Here is a 23,785-nt window from a genome sequence, read left to right as displayed (position 1 = left end):
CATCATTTATCTTTTGTTGAATAAAACACTTTTTTTTTTCCATCCCGACTCGCTAACAGCGACAGCCATGACAATGAATGATTTGGCTTCACCCAAAAGATGGATAATCCTGCTGGAAGAGCATGACAATGATAGACAGACATCTTCTGAAAGAAAAGGTAGTAGAAAAGACTGACACTTTGATAGGCACCATGATGAACAAGCCCTCGGGGCTGTGAGTTAATAGGTTAATAGAAGTGTTCTAGCTCTCCCAGCCCCTTTTATCTCTCTGCTCCTTTTAGAGCTCCTTCAGCAGCAAAATAACATTATGAGCAGAGGGCAGATGCATTTTGTAATTCACAAATGTGCTTTCTTGTGTATTCCTTAACACTGTGGTGAAACACAGAATTAAACTACTTCCTTAAGTGAGGTGCAGTGAGAGCCCACCCTGCTCAAACCTCATTAGGGCTTTACTTTTGCCTTTTCCACCTCTCAGACAATTCTTGCAGGTAATGCAATGTCCTAAGGATACTAAATGTGTTGAATTTAGTCACCTGGGAAATATATTGTTGGAGCCCAGCTGAAGTTGATGATGGGCCACATTCTGACATGGACTAAACCAGAATTTAGCCCAAATAGTTTTATTGACATCAACAAAATATGTACTTGATTTCTTGGTCAGCTGCCAACAGAAATATTTGAATATTATGAAAATAAAGGAGTAAGAGTTATTCAAATTATGCTTAACTTCTTATAGCCTTTCTATTTATTCCCATTTTTTTCCTTATAAAACCAATTTTTTTCCTAATAACAAAAAATAACATTTATCAATGTGTATTTCATTACTTGTACATCTTTGTTGGTTTTTTTCCCCTTATTAATGATTATTTAAAGAGGTTGGGACTTTGCAAGCCCCACCATCTTGCCCTAGCAATTAAGCTAACATATAATCTACAAGTTTTTGTATCTTTTGCATTATGGAGTGTTTTGATATTAACTAAGAGTTCCTTGCTCATTGTTTGAAACCATCTGCAAGAACAGGTCTTGACATGAATGGTTTGTACAATGGGCTTGAACAATTTTACAGTAAAGTTAACTGTATAAGTCAGACTAACATGAGAAGAGTAATGTAAGTAAATGAGTAATGAGGTAAATAAAAAGAAGAAATATAGCATCAATAAGCATGCTTTACAACTAAAGGAATTTAAGCCAATATATTTCAGAGCAAAAGAACGTGATGCACAGTTGGCAAAGTCTCTCCTGAGACTATAATGAAGAGTCATAATGCTATACTCGTCTGTGTTAGTACTAAGAAATAATGTATGGTTCACTCTGTGGGATGGTGGAGGACAGATCAGCTCCCTGACATGCTGCATTAACTTGGACGTACAAAATCCTTCTCTGTACTTATCTTTTCCCTTGCTTCTTTATTTTTAATGCTCCTAGACATGGATTGTCAGTATGTCTGCCCACACATGCCACATTTCTGTATAACCTTAAAAGGATTCATGTAATCCAAATAAGCTTGGGGGATGTATTTTGTAAACACATGACAAATGCCTTTATTGATAGACTTGTAGTCTGGCTTCAGGACACAGTTGATATAAAATGTATAGTACATGTAGAAAAGAATGCTTTGATTAGTATATCTAAACTTTTTATTTGAATGCAAGTAAGTTTACCTCAGCTACAAGTTTTTGCACTAACTTTCTCATTTAAGTGTTTTCATTAAGTGTATCTATTACTTTCTCTTCATCTAAAGGAGTATTTCTGATCTTCTGTAGGACATAACGGGGGTGTAATGCTGTTATTTAAAACAACACAGAGTTACTACATCAAGTGTAACCCCAGATTTAGTGCAGGCAAGCTGGTTTACATCACTCTCAGGCATTACTTGGCTTTCTAGTACATGACTACAGGCTGCTAAGCAGGAGCATTGTGAAGCAATTTCATATGCTGGAACAAGATCCTTTAGAATTACAAATCCCATTACCCTGCTGGCCTTCGACCTGACCCCTCTACACCAATCCACAGGTTATAGGTATGTTAAAACTAGGTCAAAACAATGTCAGAACAGAATATTTCACAGTACAAAGTGTGTCCTGGGGTAGAGAATGTGAGGATGCACTACAGACAAGGAAGAGAGGCTAAATCGCCCTCTGTGTTTTGGAAGTTACTCAGGTCCCAGACAACAGGGATGAAGCACACAGTAGATGTGAAGTTCAATCTGTTTTATTTCTTCTCACAGGATATTGCATATTTTTTAATCTGTGATTCTTATGAATTAATCAATAGTTTGTGTGGGTGGTACCACAATTAACAGCCTCTGCTCCAGGGAGCTTACACAAATAGCACACCATAAACAGAACACACAACAAAGTGCCAGACAGGTACAGTGATTGCAAGAAGGAGATCCAGAACTGAACCTCATGGGTATCATCTCTGCCTCATTTTCTGTCTAGCAATGAGCTGGTTAATGCTATCTGTCCTTGTAGAACTTAAAAATGCTCATGTTGAGGGGCTATGCAAGTTTGTGTTATATTATATTAACTAAGGGTCCGTGAAAAAGACTGGACATCCATCCTTCTGGAGCAAGTTACCAGATGGTTTTGTACCTTGGTTTTCCCATTTGTAAAATCAAAAGAATGATTCTGAGTTTCCTTTGTAAAATGCCTGAAAGGTGCAGAAAAGTGGAGGGTGCTACACTTCTGGAGCGTCAGCACAGATGCCCTGGTGCACAGGTCACTGCTGTGGTACACAGGAAATGAAGAAAAATTATTTCAGCTCATTGCCTTTTCGGCATGTGCTGGCAGTGACAGTCCTGGCAGGGCCATCACAGCCCCTGTCTCACTGGCAGAAGGAAATGGAGGGGCTGAACCAGCTCTGTGATTTACTGCTGGCAGAAACGTGGAGCTTAGACATACTTCTGGCTTTATGCAGATATCCAGGGCTGCAGTGAATTACCCATGTACACATCAATTACAGACTGATTTAGAGCTTATGCTTTTTGTGCTATTTTTAGCCGAATAGGTTAATGACTGGGACTTGTAGCTGTAAAGACAATTCAAGTAATAATAGTAATGAGCTGTAGATATCTGTGTTTTTACAGCATACTGGCTGCACAACCCATTGGTAATTGAAAACAAAAATGCTTTTGAAATAAAACCCACTACACCTTTAGTCCAGCACAATTCCCAGATCACAGATTGTCCATTTCTTTAATTTTTAGTATGCCTTCAGTGTCAATTACCTTTTTAGTCTAGTGTTCTTTCCCTCAGAAATACAGAGTTGATATCAAATTGTGTTCTAGAAGAACGAGCTGATCTGAATGTTAAATTAATACATATGCATGCATGCACATATATCTCTATTTTAACTGCAAGGCACATATTTCAAATGTATCAGAAGGTTTTGTCATTTACGTATGAAAATTAATTCATAAATCTTTTTTGTATTTACAGCAGCCCTGACAGAGTTTATCAAAAATGAGCTGCCTTACAGAACTATCAATGGATTAATAAAAAGAATCCGATCTAATATTCATGACACAGGAGACAAATGTAAACGGTCAGGCAACTTCATCTTTCTATTCTTGGAGAAGTGTTGTTTTTTTCATAACTTTTCGTTGTAGATTTTGTTTTCTCATTTCATAACTGCTTTAACAAAAGAACTGTGCCATCAATTTTGCTGTATTGCATTATTCATGTGGAGGTAATACACACCAAATTCAATGCACAAAGGAGAGAAATACAAAAGAATGTTCTATATTATTATTCATATAAACCCAAGAAAACTTTCAAAATCATGCTGTCCTGTTATATTTACGACCCAATAATATTCTTCAACTGTGTAGTTCTTAATGTCCAAACACGTCTTTCTGTCCTGTTGCTCACAGGAAGTCTTAGTATCTATTTGTTTATCCTGATTACCTTTACAACTTGATTTTGCTCTGAGACCCAAGCAGCCAATAACTAATTTGGGGAAAGGATCATTCTTACACTCAGGTCTGTGACCTGAGCTGCTGATTGTAATGGAAGCTATTAGCCTACCACAGAGGAATGTGAAAATGAAATGTAATTTTTAGGAGAGTGATTGCACTCATGCTGGACTCTCAAGATTCTTTTTGAAGGTCATTTTTGTGCTGATGGTCTTAACTTTGGGATGATCTTGGAATGAGGTTTCCCTAGTTTGTCCCCAGAAGCAGGCCTGTCTGAGGCAAAGATTCTGCTCGACTTCTTGTCCTTATTTCCCTGTCAGCCTGCTCCTTTCCTACTGGGACGTGGTTTAGTGGTAAACCCAGCAGTTCTGGCTTAATGATTAGACTTGATGATCTTAAAGGCCTTTTCCAACCTTAACCTTTCTTATTCCAACCTTCCCTAATTATATTTCTGAGAAATCTCTCAATCTTACCTAGCTGAGTGCTTGGGAATTTATTGAAATCTTTGTTTGACTACTGCATAGTTTACATGAAGATGCTTAATAACTTCTGGGCCAGATTCTCATTTGGTGGAAAAAGATATGGATGCCAGGTAGGCAGCTCTTCTGCACACAGAGCTGCTCCCCCAGAGTGGCCATCTCAGAATCACTGCTGCTCTTGGACTATAGATGTTGCAATGTTAAGCTTTTTGGCCTGCTCAGGTGATGTTACCTCCCATTCAAAAGTAATTAGAGTCCTCAGTATTGCACCCATACCATTTACTTGCTTTCTAATTTAGTAGTATGCTAAGGATAAATTACTTTCCAACAGAAAATGTCAATGGTTTCATAGCAACCAGAGGTACCTGAGAGCTTTCCTTTCATGTTAAATCCCATTACAAGAGCATCAAGCCTGATGCTTTATGCCTCATGTTGGTGTGAGAGACTGACTGCTGCATCCAAGTAGCAGAGCCAGTCTCTGGAATCTGCTCCTTGTGCATGCTAGAACCAAAATATAAGAGGCCACCAGCTTGTTCTGTCAAAAGTTGGGTGCTTTATTTTAATTAACTTCAGCAGTTGCTTCAACACACAGAAGGCTGTTTTAAATGGGTTTTATCATCAGATCTTTTATTTTGTGGAATGGCTTGATTTTGTGCTCAGAAGCTGTGAAATGAGAAGTTACTGCAAAAAAATCAGTCAATATTAACTACCTTCCAGCTGCTTTCCTACCAAAACCAAATGGTAACCAATACTGCAGTCTGATCCAATGCAGACAATTGAAAAGGTGAAAAAAAGAAAATCTAATTTTTGCTTCTTATAGTTGTTGAATGTATTGCACCCCGTAGACTTGTGTTTTTGCCATGAACTGAGCAAAGACTATCTGCATGGGATTTAAACCAAGATTTCCCTGGGGGAGAGCCAGGTCCTGCTTGATGAGCCTCACCTCAGGGCTGTGCAGTGGTGCAGAAGGCAGGGAAAGCAGAAAGAGATGGGAAACCATTGCACTGTGAGACTGTGCTAGGTGATTCCTGCTGTTCCTACAATACCTGGGATGCACAGTGACACGTGGTTATATTTGCCTTTGATATTGCCTCAAGAAAAACATTAAATTTCAGTGGTTTCCCCACTTTTATAGCTCAGTCATGGCTCTCCACTTACTGTGTGCAGGTTACTCAGCCTTGTTAGGTCCAGTACTATGTGAATGTGTATTTTGCTCTCCAAAAATATGAGTGCATATGGGACAGATGTCCCTGAACAAGTGCAGAAGTTCATCTCAGCACCCAAATACTCTGCAAATGTGCAAGCAACAAAAGCATAGGAGCTTGCAAATGCTTTATATTGCTGATTTTTGGATAAGCATACTTTTTTCTTGGTACTTAATACAAATTAACTATTTCATTCAGGTTTTATTGACTGGCTGTTACAGTGATTAGGAAGTTTTGGGGTCAATTTAATGAAAAAAAAAAAAGGACTGACTTTTGGCTTTGCTTCTTTGGTCAAAAGTGAGTTATGGTCTCAATGCACAAATCTGAACACAAAATAAGAAATTTGTCTTTGTTGGGCTTTGTATGTGGAAAGAAATGAGCTTCAGCTGGTGTGGGATTTGGTAAAATTAAATATGCCTGCTGGGGAAAGCTGTTATTGGATATTATAAGAAAAGATTGATTTCAAAAAGCTCAGACTGTTGTATGAACAATCACTGTAATCAGTATTTTTATACAGCAAAGGCATAAAAATTCCAATGAAAAAGTGAGTCTCAGTTTTTTCATAGAAACAGGATTCCAAAGCACCTTGAGAAGAATGAGGCAGGTGCCCCAGGGTTGACATAGTGATGAGTTGTCTGAACAAATGAACCAAATTTGCTCATTGCTTGGCATGGCTACAGCTTCTGTTACCTTTTTAGCCATCTTTTTTCAGTGTTTTTTTGTGAACAAGATTTTGTTATCCTAGATGAAAAGCATATTTCATACCATATCTTGATTATTCCTAAAACTTTAACTTCCTCACCTTCAGCTTTACACAGCTTATAAAAGATAATTGGGCTGCACTCACGGAGACCCTATGCACTTGGATGTGCAGAAAATTATTTTCCCCAAATAAAGCACCTCACAGCAGACTGGCTGGGTTGTCATGTTGTTTGAACATTTATTGTGTTCTGAATAAGCCTGAAGTGATCCCTAATTTTTTTTTTTTTTTTTTTTTTTTTTGTAATCTGAGTCAGATTTTGGGGAGATACTCATTTACTTTCACTTAATTGTGTTGTTGGCCATGAGAGGGATAAAACCAAGAATTTAAGTCTTTGGCAGCTGTGCTTAGCTAGAAGTGCAGTTATAGGTTATAAAAGTAGACTAAGGATCTGTTAAAAACGGTTTATGTGTCGTGTTTGCATGTCACACATCACTTCATTTTTTATAAACTCAGAATTATAATTGTGGACTGTGAGCCATAATCCATAAGAAATATACATAGATATTTAAGATTTCTAACAGAAATGAAGCATGACAGTCGCAGAACTAAAGCTGATTCTTGTAAGAATAATAAATCCATGGAAATCATAGAAACACAGATCATTGCACAGATAGAGACCAATATAACAAACCAATAAGCATAAGGCTGCCCAGGGAGAAAAGTGACTATGAAGAATAACAAAGAACTTATGCTAGTCCAAATTCATAAGAAAGAGAACAAAAGAAAGTGAGTATGAAAATTGACTTGAACATTGGTACTTTGGCACTAAAGATAATTCCCTCAGGCTGCTGTCCATCTGGTACCCAGTTTATGTCACATGAACCAAGGTCATCTTAACAAATGCGCAACATATTCATAGCTAACAAGACTTGTAACTTGCATTGTTTGTTGTGTTTCTATGATGTTTATTTAACTGACTGTATTCCATTAAAATTAGGCTGTGATTTCATAAGCTTCAGAATTTGTTGCACTTCTATGAGTTCCCCGCCTTCCCTCCCAGTAATTTTTTATTTTAATTATTTATGGGAGCAAAAGCTGAACTGCTCATGTTTCTAAACAGTCTTAGTAAATGAAAATCAATTGTGAGTACTGTGACCACCTTCAAAGTCTGCATTAGGCTGTTGGGGAACAGGATATTTATTTGGTCATCCCTTCGGCTCTCGGGATATTAGAAAGACACCATTATTAGCATAATATCAAGCACAAAAACAAGGCTCTATCATAGCCATAATAAGTTAAACTGAGTTAGCTTTCTCCTCCTCCTTTTCTAGGATATGATTTGTTGAAAATGCATGCATGCTTTTCTTGTAAGAAGGCAATGCTTTTTTCCAGTACTATGGACAAAGATTGTAATATGTGGGTTGCTCATCCAGCTCGCTCTGCAGGTTTGGCCTATTGGGCTCTAAATCTGACCTGATATTTTTGCTTTCTTCAGTACATTGGCTTGCATTTAATGCCTCATCGCTTCTCCCTCGTGATTTCAATGGCAAAATTTGCTCAGTTTTCATTATGGTAAAAATTCCTTTAAGGTTATGGATAAAAACAGAATTTAAAGTAGTATGGTGATATTAAAGTCTCTAACCGTTAGAGATGAATAGAGGAATATTGGGAATGTTCCCACTATCTGTGCTGCAGGAAAAAAAAAAAGGATATGTACAAAGTAGAGATACAAGAAGGTTTTGGAGGGCAGAGAAAACGCATTCCAGTGGGAGATTTCTGTTGAGCTTCTAAAAAAAGAAAGTTAAGCCTGTATAAACACCTTTCTGTGAAGAAAACATGAAATACTACAGGATTCTTTAATCTACCAAAGAAACATATAGCAAGAACCAGTAGCTGGGAGCTAAAGCAAGGCAATTTCAAATTAGAAATAAGGCACATGCTGTTGCTTTTTTCTCTGTTTCACAGAGATGGTAATTAAACTTTGGGGCAGGCTACATTGCAGTAGGAAAATGGTAGACGTCATCTCTGGAGACTTTCAGATACAGTCTATATACTTTCTGAAAGTTATTTTTTGGCTGAACACAAGTAATGGGGGGTTCAATATCAGAGGTAATTGGATGGAATATAAGTATCTGAAACAAAAACTCAGTGTAGATGAACTAATCTCTTCTCCTGGCCTTAAATGTATGAAAATATAAATTGCTTTACTGCAATGTGTTTGTTTCATATACCTAATTGGTTTTCTTTCAGGGCTCAAAAAGCTTTAGTCACTGCAGCTTGCATCACTAACCTTTAAGAATTCAAAACAATGCTCTTTACTGCTTGCTGAATTGTCACACAGTATATGTCTCTAAATCCATCTGAATGTGCAATTTCCAACTCCTGATTAGCACCAGGAGCCCAGTCAAGGATGACAGAACAGCATCCAATTTTGTTGATCTCTACTACAATTACAACAGTCAAAAGCTGCATAAGGGCCATCCTACATCTTAAATCTTTTGAGGAAAAACTGCTTGAAAACATGTTATATCACAGGGGTTATTGATGGGAGTAGGGTGATTGACAGGAAATTCTGAAAAACCCAAACCTTTCTAGGATGAATTACAGCACAAATATGTAACCCACAAAGAATGGACTGACTTCAGTGTCAATCTTTGTGGATGGATTCCCCACAAATCACTGGGTAGAAAGTGCCACCAGACGTTTGCAGTAGCTCCAATCCCAGAGCAAGATGCTTTCTGGATTCCAAGGACACAGTGCATATATTGATTTAACTTTTCCATATTCTGCCTGAGCGAGTCAGAAATTGCACTGAGTTGGATGTGTGACAGTGAGAGTGTTCAGACAAATTGGTGGGGTGGGGTTACACCATAAACTCTCTGTGTCCAAAATGCCCTATCAAGGAGCTCAGAGGATTGTTTTCTGAGGAGTGTCAGCTATGGTTGCAGTGCTGGTTTAATAGAAAAATGTGTGCACCTACTCTGCCCTAACCCCCGCTCTTCTTCCTTACGCCCTGTTGAATTTACCTCCATCAGCTCTTCCAGAATGTGATTCCCCTCTCCCAAACACTTTTTGGTTTGATTCACTTTGTCTCGTCGGGTGTTTATCTTCTTCCTATTTCTGATTGCCACTGATGTCCTTTCTCCTAGGAGATATATTCATCTATTCATATATTCGCTATTTTTTCAGATTTTATTTATGTCGGGTCAGGAGAAAAATATAATAAATTACTGTGACTGTGGAGTGCTCACAGGAATAAATTGTCAAAGACTTTTAATAAAATTATGCTCTCTTCTAAGCTAGGGTCTTTGTAAACAAAGGCATTATACAGAATAAAGCTTTCCTGCCTAAGCTCTGATGACAGGTCTTGAGAATGCCATGCTTTGGTTACTCCATACTTAAACATGGATAGATGATTGACAATTGGCTTTTCACAAGCCCTGTGTGTCTGTAAGGACCTTTTCCTTGTCAATGTTGCTTTCAGCCCTAACTCCATGGACTCATTGCTCCTGATCCAGATTTTGTCCCAGTCAAGACAATGTGAAGAAGAGGGAAAAATGCCAGCAGTGCTTTAACTCCCCCAAAACAATTCCCCTTGAAAAGTAGAGCTGTAAAAAAAAAAAAAAAAAAACTCAATCTATCAATCCTCACTAATCTGACCCTTCAATCCCAACCCAATCCACTGTGTGGGGGTGACCTGCCACTGGTCGAACTCCTGAAGTTCAGAGCAAGTGTCCTCAGGTTCCAGTTGTCTTGCATGTTTGAATCTCAGTTCACCTGAGAGTGCAGTTAATTTTTTAAGCTCTTCATTAGTTTGATTCCTAGCTCACACATCTTGTTGCAAATTGAATGCATTATCTCCTTTTTTCACCACATGCTATTATCTAGGAACTTCTTGGGTAAGAAATTGTCTCTATTAGCATTTCTGTCATGCAGAACAGGCATTCTGTCAGTGTTGGCAGCTCTTTTTTACTACAGGTCTCAAATGTGAATTGAATTTTATATAAATTTCATGCTGTGACTTAAATTATCTCCCTTGAAGAACGACTACCTGTAACACTCCTTTTAGTGGAGAGTCCTCAAAGAATCCCAACTATGGGACTCATAGTGGAGTTAAAAATCAAGAAGCAGGTTTTAGGTGAAAGAACATTTTATCCAAAGCATTTGTCACAGTAATTTCAGCTGTTTCCACCTTAAGGAGGAAGGCTTGCTATGATTTTTTAGAGTTCCAGGTTCTTCTGCTGTTCTACATTCCTAAATATCAATTCCCAGGTGTGAAATTTGGCACTAAGTTGTTAAATCCTTCAGCTTTTAAAGCTTCTTCAAAATATCCTTCACATGTAAGGAAGCATAATTTTGGAAATCCGATCAGCAGCACATATGGTGTGCTGACTGTAGTTTTTATACCTCAAACGCCCGCAGAAGACATGGGAGAAGCCCAGGAGAACCTTACATGGATTTTCAGTGCTGTCCAGAATTTCCCCCACAGAGAATCGGTGGTATCACACCACAGACACCCTTTAATAGTTTTGTTCCCAGAAATCCCTCTTTTGAAAATTAACAAAGGCCAATAACTTCTGTCTCCTCTTTCCTGTAGAGGAAGGAAACTGAAAAAGCAGTTGGACGTTTGTGCACTACAAAATGATAGCATAGGAATATTTTGAAAAACGTTTTTAAAAAAGCTTTTATCATGTTAACTGGTACAGCATCCAGCACAGAGTCACAATCATGCTCCCTGTTAAAGAGAATTAACTTAATTCATTTTCATGTTGTGACCTGCAACAGTTTAATTTACCTGAGAGCATTCTTCCTGTTAATACAGGCTGGATGGAAACATGATAACTTCAGGTTAAGTTAAGTGTCTGATTTGTGATGCAGTTTACCTCTGCAATGACTGCACTGTTCAAATTAATTAATACCAGATCATTATCTTTAGATGGCAGGCAGATGTTGAGGTTATGGTGTTTGTGAACCCTAAGCCTGTTTTTTTTTTCTGGGCAGATCACCAGCAGTTGCTGTATAAATTGGAGAGCCAAGGTCTAGGCCTTCTGGCAATCAATGGGTTTTGTAATTATCTTAGTAATAGTTCTCAATTATTATTCAGTAAAGGTCGTCTTTCTTCTGTTAATGGGTCACAACACCCCTAGGGATCCAGAGATGGGCCAGTTCTCCTTTTTATCATGTAAATAACTTGCCATCTGTTTGCCACCAGGTTCATCTAAGGCAGTTCTGAAAACACTGATTATTAATATCAAAGCTGCAGATTCTGACAGGATTGTAGAATTGTTTTTAGATGTTTTTAAAGATGGGCTTTTTTTCCTAAAATTTTCAAGACTCTTATTAAATGCTGTGGACAGCTTAGTGGCAATTCTCTTCAAGTAATACAAAGATTAAAAATACAAACTCATTTTTTAACTAGATCACGTGTAATCTACCTGTTTATCTCTAACATATATCTTCTACTTTATTCACAAATTATGATGTTTGGAACACATGTTGAAAATGCTTTTCCTTTGAAAATAGCCACAATCTGCAATGTTAACATTCAGACAGGTTACTGATGCACATGGAAAATTTTCCAAATATTGAAATGTTTAAATATTTCCAAGTCCGTTATTTTGAAATCATATTTCATCCTCTTAGTATTTTTATTAATGTGCTATTCAGTATAACTCCTGTTATATTCATTCAGTAATATTTTGGGTTTTCACTACTGTAACACTGGCTGGTACAGTACTCTGCCTTTCCTTCCAGTGGCATTAGTAGTTTAACAAACCCTGATACCCTTTTTTCCACCCCATCATTATGACCTGCCTGCCTTTATTTCTGTCCCATTGTATTTATTTCTGCCATGTGATTGCCTGGGGGAAGTTAGATTACCAACCAAAGTTATTGGACTTGAACAGAACTTTTTAATTCCCTTCTCTACATCATGTTTACATTGCAGGCTGTGCTGACAATGAATAAAATGAAAAAGTTAACAAAACTGATAAAGTCATCATTTGCTTCTACTCTGTTGCAATAGCCATGCTGTAATTGGTGCTGTTTCATATAAAATTACCATATAAATTGTGCCATCCAAAGCTGCAACATAAAGAGTAACAGTATTTACAATAAATGGCAAATCCCTGTTAATTATTGATAGCCTAATAAACACACCATTATAATTCAGTCTTATTATTCATTATCAGTAATAACTCTTATTTACTATTCATTGTGTAAGGATCAATTATGATTAACTGTTCTAAAAATGAATAGTCCACGTGAATGTTTCTGTTTTCAGGGCTTTTTCCATTGAAGGAAAGGCTTTCCGTATTAAAATGCTCTGTTCAACAGGACAGAACATGACTGTACCTGACGAGCTTACAGACACCAGTATCCTGATGTCTGTGAAAAGCTGCTATGAGCTCTGTCAGAGACACTGGATGATTTTGCTTCTTTGGAGGCCATTACTTGGCCCAAAAGTAGTTGACTTATGACCTTGGATGTTCTTGGCCTTCTTGGCCACCTGGGCAAAGAGCAGTTTACCTTTAATAGTAATGAAGTTTTGCTTTACTGCTTAGCAATGTCAGAGAGCTCTTTTTAAAATAAACTCAGCCAAAAATTCATTGAGGCATCATCATAAATCCCAGTGGCTTCAAAACTTAATTTTGCTGGGGAAGGAGGCTGAATTCCAGGCATTACAATGACAGTGTGTCCTTGTGTGGATCTGCAGAGCGACCATCACGTGTACTGTGAATGACGATGTCTTCTCCAGAAATGCTCCATTTATTGAGCCCTTGGTCTTGTAGTATTTTTTAAATAGATGCAATCAGCCCAGTCTTTCTAGGCTGTATTGCCAGAGTCAGGACTTTTACCTTCTGGTGTCGGTAGTGTCACTGCAGGCTGTAGGAAGGACAGGACTAGAAGTATTTGAAGCCAGCACTATTCCCTTTTTCTACGAGGCTTTTGATTTTCAGACCTCTCTTCCAAGCATAACTCAACTGCCAATTGTCACTAAGAAACAGCACTAGAGAACATTGATTTCTCACAATGCAGACCAAATTCTTTTCTTCTTTGTTTCAGTTTTTATTTTTCTGACCAGACTTTGGCTAATATTTGGCTTTGTCACTCGTTTCAGGTTTTTCATGCGCAGGTAACTCCACCATATCTCCTGTTAGATGTTAAATGCTGCAAATTCCATCTGTTATGAAGTGCAGAGACCATCAATCACTGTCCACCAGTGCTCCTGGAGTGTGCCCTAAGCGTGGCACACTTGGAAGTGCCCTGAAGTTTTCACTGTGACTTTAGTTGAACACAGGGCAGGAGAATGATCACTGTGTGCCAAGGTAAGGCCTTCCTTCAGATCTGACTGGATTTCCCACTGATTTATCAGTGGGGGTTTAAAGTACACTGTCTGCAGGCAGCATTCTTGAGTTATCCAGAGTTTCTTGGCACAGAGGAGTTTCTGCATATCCACTTTTTGTTTGACAAGGGTTCTCCACTGTCTTTCCCCAACTGCCCACTTCGGAATTTAAAATATCTGTAAAATGCTCTGTATTTTTCCATGATGTGCCAGTTCTCACCAGCTGTGATTTTCCAATACAGTGATGCACTATAAGGCAGCCAACTGACTTGTAAAAGGATATGAGTCTGTGTGCCAAGGAGAATTTAGCATAATGATTCAACTGCAAATATAAAACACAATTTCAAAGAAGGAAGAGAAGAAATTCAAAATGTATATAAACGTGATATGTATAAATATTTTTTATTTTGTTTCAACTAACATCTTACTCTGCCGTGTGTATGGCATCTAAGACACACCAAACATTTTTAGCATGTAAGAAATAATTCATTTAGTTTATGGACACAAAGCAGTGTATAAACCATGTAGCTAAATAAATGCTTTGTTTGCAATTCTTATATGCATTCCACTGTGACATATCTGGAATTATTCCAGAAAGTGTTTTCAAGAGAAGTCCTGCCAGCAGAATGAAGTTACAGCAGAAGCCTTGGGTAACTCGTGGCACCTCTGTCAGCGCAGATGCTGTAGTGCAGGAGGAGTGTGGGTTAACACCACGCATGTGCCTCATGTTCACACCTTTCCTCAAGCTGTGCAAGGCCATACCAAAGTGTCACTGCCTAAGCACTGCTGCCATTGCCCAGGCGAGGAGTCTCACAGGCTTGGCTGCACAAGCCACACCTTCGTATTCAGGCTTTGACACATCTTAAACAAGAGCAGAATTGCTCTCTCTTTAACTGGTTAGTAGCCCTTTGCACGGCATCCTTAGGCAGCTCTCCCAACTCCCCATGAGGTAATTAAATATTGATCTTGCCCCTTTTACAGATGAAGAAAATACTCATGCTGTGTTTCAAGAAAAGATCATTTTTTTGTGGTGTCATGGCTCAACTCCAGCCAGCAACTCAGTTTCACAGATCCTCTTCTCACTGCTCCCCAGTGGGATTGAGGAAAGAATCAGAAAAGTAACAGGGAGAAAACATGCAGGTTGAGGTAAAGAGAGTTTAATAAGGAGAATAAAAGCACACAAGCAAAGCAAAATGTGGAATTCGTTCCCCATTTCTCATGTCCAGGCAGGTGTTCAGACCTCCTCAGGAAAGCTGGGCTCCATCACTGCTAAGGCTGGCTTGGGGAGGCAAACCATCATTCTGAATGTGCCCCCTTGCTGTTTCTCCCTCAGCTGAGCATGACACCATCGGGTATGGGACACCCTTGGGTCAGTTGTGGTCAGCTGTCCCAGCTGTATCCCCTCCCAAATCCTTGTGCCCCCAGCCCCCTTGCTGCTGGAGAGGGTGAGGAGCAGAAAAGGCCCTCGTAGTGTAAGTGCTGCTCAGCCATACCTAAAACGTCCCTGTGCTATCAACACTTTCCAGCAAAAATCCAACACAGCCCCATGTTAGCTCTGTGAGGAAAATTAGCTCTATCCCAGGCAAAAGCAGGACACACAGTCTGTTAATCCAATTGATATAATTTTCCAGTTAAGGTACAATTAATGTAAAATGTACTATAAATACTAGGTAGCAGTGAAACTGTGACCATCTACTGTTGTTGAAAATGTTCTATGAGCTCCATTATGCCATGGTAAAATAATTCTCTAAATGTCAGTGATGTGAGGAGCACAAACAAGAAGTTGCTGTTATTAGACCTGCTTTTATTATGCAGCCTAACTGAGAGCAGTATCGTGTTTAAGAATAAGCAGGGAAGTAAAAAATTAGGGATTTTGATCACAGAGAAATGTGCTTTACCATGTGCTGTAAATATTACTGAGGCAGCAGCATGCCTGCTTTTCAGAAGCCAGAAAATGAACCAAACAAAGGGAGGAATATCATGAATCGTAATTTGCTGAGAATGCAAGCTATTCAATGTATTTTGTCTTTTCTTTTTAATTTTATTCCTTTATTTTGTTTTTAAGTAAGGTAATATACATATTTTGATCGCTTTGCTGGAACCTCAAAATACGGAAATATAGCACCAATGAGGCTTGAAACCTCCATCAAACGCCTGCTGAAAAGTGTCTGTTGCTGGCACAACTGCAAGATCTTTTGCTATTTTTTCAACTAACATGTGCAGCATTTCCCACCTAGAGCAGGAAATGGTGGCTGCTTGCATAAACATATATTTAAGGCTTAAAAGAGCCAACTTGGAAGTTAGTCCAGCTGTTGGTGGTTATAGAGGAACGAGCATGTCGGGAGAGAAGCTGCCTGTTCATCAGCTCACTGTGGCAAATTTGCCTTTGAATTCAGCAAGGCAATAGTTAACCTCTCACTCCCCTTGCAGCTAAAATACAGCTCTGGTGCAGTGCATTCCTGCACCATCCTCCACGTTGCCTTTTGTGTACGGTATAATTATCAGCTTCATTATAATAACTCTTGCATTTAAGTATGATACTTACCCGAGGGCAACCTGGGAGATTTTATATCTGCAAGCCCCATTTCATCCTTCTGTAATAAAACTCTACACAGAACATAGGGTGGCACCAGGCAAACATCAGAATGTCTAATATTTAAAGGATAAAGGATGAAGACTGTGATATACTCTTGCAGAGAAATGAAGACTGGTAGATTGAAGGCAACTAAACTAGTTAAGCCCAATATATAATTATTTGGCAATTTAAAGACTAGATATTCAATAAATATTTGCTTACTTATCAGATTAAACAATAAATAAATTAGTCTTCATAACAGAGGAATGATAAAAAGTTTTTTCTTTAATTTCACATTCCCACTTAAGATTTTCATACAAGCAGATTTTGATAACCTGGGAATGCAGAACTGTGCAAGCTGTGGGAAAATAGCAGCACCAAGGAAGTTATATTTTAGTTTTTCACCACAGAGATAAGTTCAATAATCAGGTCAGCTTTCCTAGGAGAAAAGAAAGCAAATAAACCAATAAACGCAGCCTCCCACCTGAACTTAATTTGATGCAGATGAATGAAATATCAGCAGGCTTTTGGACCTAAGTGAAAGGCAATACTTTTTGTTGGGAGATAATTTTTTGTTATTTTACACTTCTAAGATTTGAAACCTGCCTGAAAAATTGAACTCAAATATAGGTCTTAGTTTTTAAAATTATGTTTTTCTTTTATATGAACACAGGAAGCTTGGGATTATCTAATTTTATTGCTTTTGTGATTGTAGGAAAGAAAAATCTGTAACTTTATGTGCTATATTCCTGTGCCACATACTAGATTAATAGCAGCAGAAGGTCATTATCCAGGCTAAATTTTAACCCATTCCCAGTGCAGTCCTTTGGGCCTGTCTCACTGGGGACACTCCTGTAATGTATAGCATTCATTTGAATATAAACCTCTTGTTTTAATGATGTTGTCTTCTTAAACCATGAGTTGTAGAGCTGCTGAATATCAAACATTGTTCAGTACACCCTGATGTAAAATATTTCCCTCTCTGGTAGCTGTGCCACATAACAAGTGTTCGAAAATTGCATGGATGTGGTGCTAAGGCAAAGGGTTTAGTGGTGGACCTGGTCCTGTAAGGTTAATAACTGGACTTGGTGACCTTAGAGGTCTTTTCCAAGCTTAATGACTCAATGATTCTCATCTGGAATCTGCACATGCACCTTCCCAGGCAGCTGAATACAGAACTTGTGCTTTTCCAGCCCCTGTGTGCCTGTCTCTACTTCTCCCTCTCTTTTCAGCTGAAGTGGCTTTCCCTGGGTGAACTGTCAAGGAGAGTGAGGTCCCCAGTTCTGCTGCCCTCTGGATGGCTCCTCTGCTCTCATCTCAGAGCAAAGGCAGCCATCCTTGCGAGCCCCAGGTTTTGGGGGAAACCAATGGGGTAACAGAGACCATGGCATTAGGGGCAAGTGAGGGCTGAGGTGAAGAACTTCAATGGCAGTAACTCTGCTAGCGGGGAGACCAGGAGCTGGAGGAAGAGGAAAAGCACAGAGGAGTTATTTTATTCTGAAAGCCCGCTTATTGCATGTACAAAAGGTGCAGTTAGTATCATAACACTTGGATATGCTGTGGTATATTTTCTAATATTCATAGTGGGAAAGAATCAAACTAATCCCCGTTCAGTCCTGGCAGTATGGAAGTGCCTCCAGCAGCCAGTGCAAGGGACTGAGGATGGAAACAGCAAAAAGCCTTAAAATGCCTCTCTAACCCTGTAATGAGCTCATCCAGTGCCCCAAGCCTTTCTAGGAAGGCAGGTACACCCAGCACTCGGCACACTGGATGCCATGGCTGGCTGCACTTGCTGTGGGAGCTTCATAACACTGACAAATGGTCTGGGGGATTTCGTTAACCAGGAGCATGAATGATAGCAGAGCTAATGCACACTCTCAAACACTCTGTGCTGTATTTTGGGGTTTTTAGTGGTGTAGCCAAAGTGTAAAATTGGATGCAGGGCTTTTAAATCTTCCCAATAAAGGGAAAACGTTGTCTGAAGCCATGGAAGCTTCATATCCACTGGCATAGCAACTAATGCAGTTTGCTTCTGAAGTACTGCCCTGAAGTATCTTCAGATACTCAGATATAAAATGTAAGTACGTAACCTGCTGTAAAAAGCTACAGCAGTGCCCTTGGCAAGCTTCCCTGGCCTGTGGAGGGTAATTACGAGTGGAACACAAACACAGCTCCAAAATTGACCTCATTAGATGTCCAGCTTATTCTCATACAAATGCTGTGACATCTACCCATTGTTATAAGAGTACTTGTGGTATCTCGATGGAGAATTTTGTAACCTAATCAGAGCTCACTTGGCAAAAAATAAAAAAAAAAAGGAGAAGATACTTTTCCCATCAGTTCCAAGAAGGATTTAGACCCGTACACAGCCCTGCCAGGCCCCAATTTCAGACTGCTCTTATCCTCCAAGTCAGGAGGGCGGCTGGAGAGGTGAGTAAACCAGAAGGATCAGCTTGTTCTGGATGGAAACATGTCTACAGCAAAGGCCAGCTTGGAAATACAGCTTTGTGTTTCAGCCAAAAATCAGACAGAAATGGTCACGGCTGAAATGTTACATCAGGCCCTGGTAACTGTCACAGCAAACCACACAGCTGCTTCAGGTAAAATTGTGAATGTTCCTGTCTCCTTCTCATCAGTGCTATGGTTCCTGCAAGTGCCACATGTGAAAAGAAAAAAGAAAACATCTGCATTTTTAAGATGCTTTCACAATGTTTTAAGATAATTTTGTGATTGGGGTTTTTTAGGCATTTACCTATGCTTTTAATGGAATTATGGGATTTATGTTGTTAGATCACCCTCTTTGACCACATCAAATGATCTTTATCATGGCTAATGCTAGGCTAGTCAGAAATGTTTAGCAGCAATGGCTTGTGCTAGAATCATGAGTTCCCAAATATTCTCTGGAAATACAGATGTTCTGATAAAAACTTTAAAGCAGCTAGGTTGCTTTAAGGACTTTAATAAGGAGTTTATAAGAGAAGATTATGGAGAAGAGGGAAAACAGATCCAACAAATAATCAGCTCAGGTGTGGATGAATGAGATTCAGGCATCATTTCTGCAGACAGAGTTTTGGCACATATGCAGAGAAAGAAAATATAATTCTACATTACAAAAATTATTGGACAAGAAAATGAGCAATTTTATACAGATTTACCATTTAAAAATTGAGGTGAAATATTTGTAGTTAAACATTTATGTAAATGAAAGCTGTGTATATATCTCTGTACAAATGATGAAGGTGACCCTGATTTAAGTCATTCCCAAAAAAAAAGAAAAAAGGAACATTTAAATATGTAAATCAGAGATGACCTAAGTTTAGGGAGGGTTATCAAAAATGTCTGTTATCTTTGAACATGAACATATGCTCACTATGCTAATTCTGTAGGCTCCTTAGATCAAATGCTGGCATATTTCAGTGTTTTGCATTGCTTTAAATTTTGACTTCAGATTTCATCCACAGTTTTCTTTTTTTTTTTTTTGTAAGTTTTTTTCCCCAATCACCAAATGCCAAAGTGAGAAGAACCACATGAAGGGAGAAATTTTCCTGTGTTTCTCTGTTAGACTTGAGAAGTTGCATCTTGCTGAACACTGCACTGAAAACAGTCCAGAAGAACATGAGACCAGAACCTGACAACTCCATAATTCATAAGTAAATGTAATGTATCACAGAGCATAAACTTTATTTAAATTTCCCTTAAAATGCATGCCTTTTAAATGGCTAAGAGCAGAGAGCCCCAAATTTTCAAATAGATTGGTGGCTCAAGGTTGCTGGTGTCTATATGTACTTGAAGTCTTTGTTTTAAGAGATGATATCTGTCACAAAAGAAAACTATGATTTCATGTATTGAAAAAAATTCCTTAGTTCCTGATGGTCCAAGAAAATTTCCTGCAGGTTTCTTCCTGAAAACTTACTGAAATACAATGAGAAGATGAAGTTTGACTGCAGCTTTAAAAGTCTCATTACCATTTGGGTTTTTTTTCTTTGAGATGACTTTGTTAGCAGTTTATATTTTCATTTCTAACATAATCCACAAAACATTTTCTTATTGGTTTAAGCACTTGCATCTTCATTTCTTGTGCCCCCCAAGAGCTCTTTTGTTAAGGTGTAAATATGTTCCTAAAATAATGAAAATGCCATTATCACCCTTTTTTTTCATTTAGCTGCCCAGGAAGGGAACTGAAAAGGCATTTAGCTAAAAGCATACTTTTAGTATAAATAGATAACATTAACACTGCAGATCATTAGTCTGGTTGTTCTCTTATATGCTCTCCCTTGAATTTTGTTTACCAGAATACAGTGTGAGATAAATGGCAGGCACGTCTGTGAAGAGAACTGGAAGTTTTCACTCATTGCTCACCTCTCTCTCGGCACTGAGCTGATCCACAGAGTGAGTATTCATTATATCCTTATCTCCAAGCTGAGGAACAGCCCTGTCTGAATCCTGTATGGCTGAATCCCAGCAGAAAAGAACAGGTGACTTAGTACTAAGTGATATTGTAAAACTGCTGCCTTGTGTTTGAAGAATAGAAACCACAGGAGGTTCTAAATGTTGTAGCATGAATCCCCAAACTCTTTATTTTTTACAGAGTGGTTGCATTGTCCACACTCTGTTCTTGGAATGTTCCACAATACCTGCAATGATACATTTTGGGAACTGGTAAAAACCCTGGAACAATGTCGTAAAAAGATGTCAAAATATTTTACTTAAGAAAAAATGTTCTGATTTTTTCATACTTTTTGAGACTATGGTATTTTGACTTTTTGGTAGAAAAGATTTAAAGTATTTGCTCTTTGAATGAAATGACTAATAGGGATTTTATATGTGTAAGTATCCATTGCTTCCCTAGGTAAACTGTCCTGCTGGCTACCTATCTGTAATATACTCCTTTGAATTCGAATTAGTTAGCATTAGCTTCTAGCCATTGCATGAAACCAAACTATATCCTACCCTCTATACCAACCATAAAAATGAACATTAGTCTAAAAATTTTACAAGAGTTTGCAAAATCAGCCAGGCTACTGGTTATTGTGGTGGTGTTTCAAATTTGAAAGCATTTACAAGTAATTTTGATATCAAATGCAATGGCTATTAGGAGCTATGGTGAAGTTTGGCCTTGTAGGGCAGTCTTGTTACCAACCCACATGCAAATGAAATAAAGCAAACAAGCCTCAGCATCTCCAGTTAAAAAACTCAACTCTGATGTTCTGTTGTCCTTTAAAACAATTCAGCAATGCCTCTCTAGCAGAGGGCTGGGTATTTTTTGGTCAGCTAAGGGCCAGTCAATGTTCTTTGACTCAGGTTGTACTCTAATCTTGGGTGCTTTATGAATTTAAAGAGACCTGAGGGAGATTTGTGGAAAATGACTTGGCATTTTTCCATTACTGCTAATAGCATTAGAAAAGTGATGAATTGTCACTGGAGGTTTTGATATTTCCTAATAAAGAAGACAATCTGCAAGCAATACTTGCAACCAGCTGTTGCTATTTATGGTGCAACTCCATTTAGTTTAAGAGCTGTTTGTTTTTCAGCACTCAGAGCCTCCACTATCTTTTTTACAGGCTGATCCATCCAGGTTTGTCATCCTTCCTGTATCCAGCAGTTGCTTTTGGAGTCAGAAGCTGCAGGAGACAGAGTTGGGATGTATGTTCACGTTTCATATAAAAAGGAAAAAGCAAAGCAGGAAGGAGAATTGTCACAGGTTTCTTAGCCTCAAATACTTGTTAAACTGACTAAGCTATTTGGGTAAGTGACATTTGTCCAGGTGATTGCTCCCAAGCTGAGGGTCCTGTAATCTGAGGGTCAGTGCAGTCAGTGATGAGAAGGTTCAGTTGTATTATTTTATGGTCTCTGTTTACAGCAGGTACAATGTTGCCCCTCATTTACTCATCATGTAACACTTAAATAGTTTGCTAAATAATGTGGCTGCATGTCCAAAGTTTCTCACAAAACCAGAATTTCATGAGACTTGAATAATTTTCATTATCATGTTTTGTTCACTGGTATAGATATGACGAGAAGGAGGAGATTTATACCTTTTCCCCGTCTGTGAGAAAGAGCTAAACTAATGTATGTATAATGGGTCAAAAACCTTTTGAATTACACCTTTCTTGGTTAAAATAACAAAATCTAGTGTGTTAAATCCCTGACATTTATGAAAAAAAAAGTATATTGAATTTTCTTCACCCAAAGCCACTTGTTTCCAAATTTTCAAAGCATTTCATTTGAAAACTTTCTAAGGACATTCCAAATTTCATTTTAATTTTAAGCTAATTAAGTAATAATGTTTCCAGAGAAAAATACTCGTATCAAATGAATTATTTTAAGTTTTTATAATAAACATAGGTTATTTCATGTGTTACCTCACATTGGACTGGGAAATTTCTTTCCATTTATTCCTTATTTTTAAAAAGTGGTGTGAATGTGGTGATGTTAAACAAGTCAGAGCATTATTTTTAATAACAGAGTGTGTTATTATTCAATGGAAGTGCCAAGAATATATGTTCCTCACAAAAAACAAAACTAAACAGTAAACAAAGGATATTTCTAAACATTCATCTGTGGACAATTAGCTGGTTTTGGTGTTTAAATTGCACTGACAGTCCTTGTCCAAATAAAAAATGGTGTATGTTTAGACATAACCTAACCTATGGAAAAAAATTGGAAATACTCTATGACCACAGAAGAGTTAACACTTTACCTTGCTGACACTCCCTTAATACCAGGTAGTGTGTCTTGATAGAAGATCCTTTGGTAAGGCTAGAACAAAAAAATGGAGAAAGCAACTCAAATTAACAGAATAATTTAAGGACATTTATAGCCCATTTTCACTGCCACATTGTGCCAGAAGAGCAAAGCAGCAGAAGTGATAAATAGATCATTGATTTTTATCCCTTTCAGAGCAGCTCTTCTAGTATTTTTAATGAAACATTAAATGATTGTAATGTAAACTGTAACAGAATGGCATAGTTTTATACTTTCTTAATTGGATGCTAATATCCATGTCAGTATTTGCATGAAAAGTGGTGTACTAAGCCAAAATATCAAGGTTTTTAAAACTCATAATCATTCTTCTGCTGATACCATCTGTCAGCTTAATCTTCACCTCCCAGAATTCAAGGAAGCAGGTGCCTTAGGGGGAAGGAAAAGAAAAATTTAGCAGTTGTGAAAGTACAGTAAATTGAGTTTAAACCATGGGCTTGAAATCCCATTTGATTATATAGGCCTTATTAGTTATTAATTGTCAAAGTTGGAAAATAATTAAGAACTGCTGTTGGGGCACTGTCAGTCATCCTCCCTGAAGGAGCTGTGGGACCCACTGCAGGAGGGATGGAGAGCAGCACAAATGCACGGCTGGCACAGCAAACCCCTGATGAGGAATCATGGAGCTGCCTTTGAGAGCACCTGGAGCACCTGAAATTCCCTCTCCAGCAGTGAAAATCTGTGTCCCCTCTGCACTGCAGTGGAGGGGATGTGAAGGAGTCTGAACTGTGGGTGCTTGTGCTTCAATTTTCACAGAACCATTTGGGTTGGAGGGATCTTAAAGATCACCTCAATCCAAG

The 23,785-nt window shown here is 38.4% G+C and overlaps 1 long non-coding RNA gene across 4 annotated transcripts in view; it reads left to right on the top strand.

Moving 5' to 3' along the window:
• The window catches only part of LOC116448919, a 120,494-nt gene that overhangs the window by 78,769 nt on the left and 17,940 nt on the right, over positions 1 to 23,785 (top strand). For 3 of the 4 annotated variants that reach the window (XR_004242159.1, XR_004242156.1, XR_004242157.1), the window contains exons 4-7: positions 13,424 to 13,631; positions 19,709 to 19,879; positions 20,516 to 20,612; positions 21,785 to 21,968. This is a non-coding gene — a long non-coding RNA (uncharacterized LOC116448919). Of the gene's footprint in view, positions 1 to 13,423; positions 13,632 to 18,604; positions 18,824 to 19,708; positions 19,880 to 20,515; positions 20,613 to 21,784; positions 21,969 to 23,785 lie in introns of those variants that run through there. The other variant, XR_004242158.1, reaches the window with a different exon arrangement.

Source organism: Corvus moneduloides, chromosome 10 (assembly GCF_009650955.1).
Source record: "Corvus moneduloides isolate bCorMon1 chromosome 10, bCorMon1.pri, whole genome shotgun sequence".
In the NCBI taxonomy this organism is placed as follows: domain Eukaryota; kingdom Metazoa; phylum Chordata; class Aves; order Passeriformes; family Corvidae; genus Corvus; species Corvus moneduloides.
Note: the sequence above shows the minus strand (reverse complement) of the source record. Positions and strands in the feature narration are given on the sequence as shown.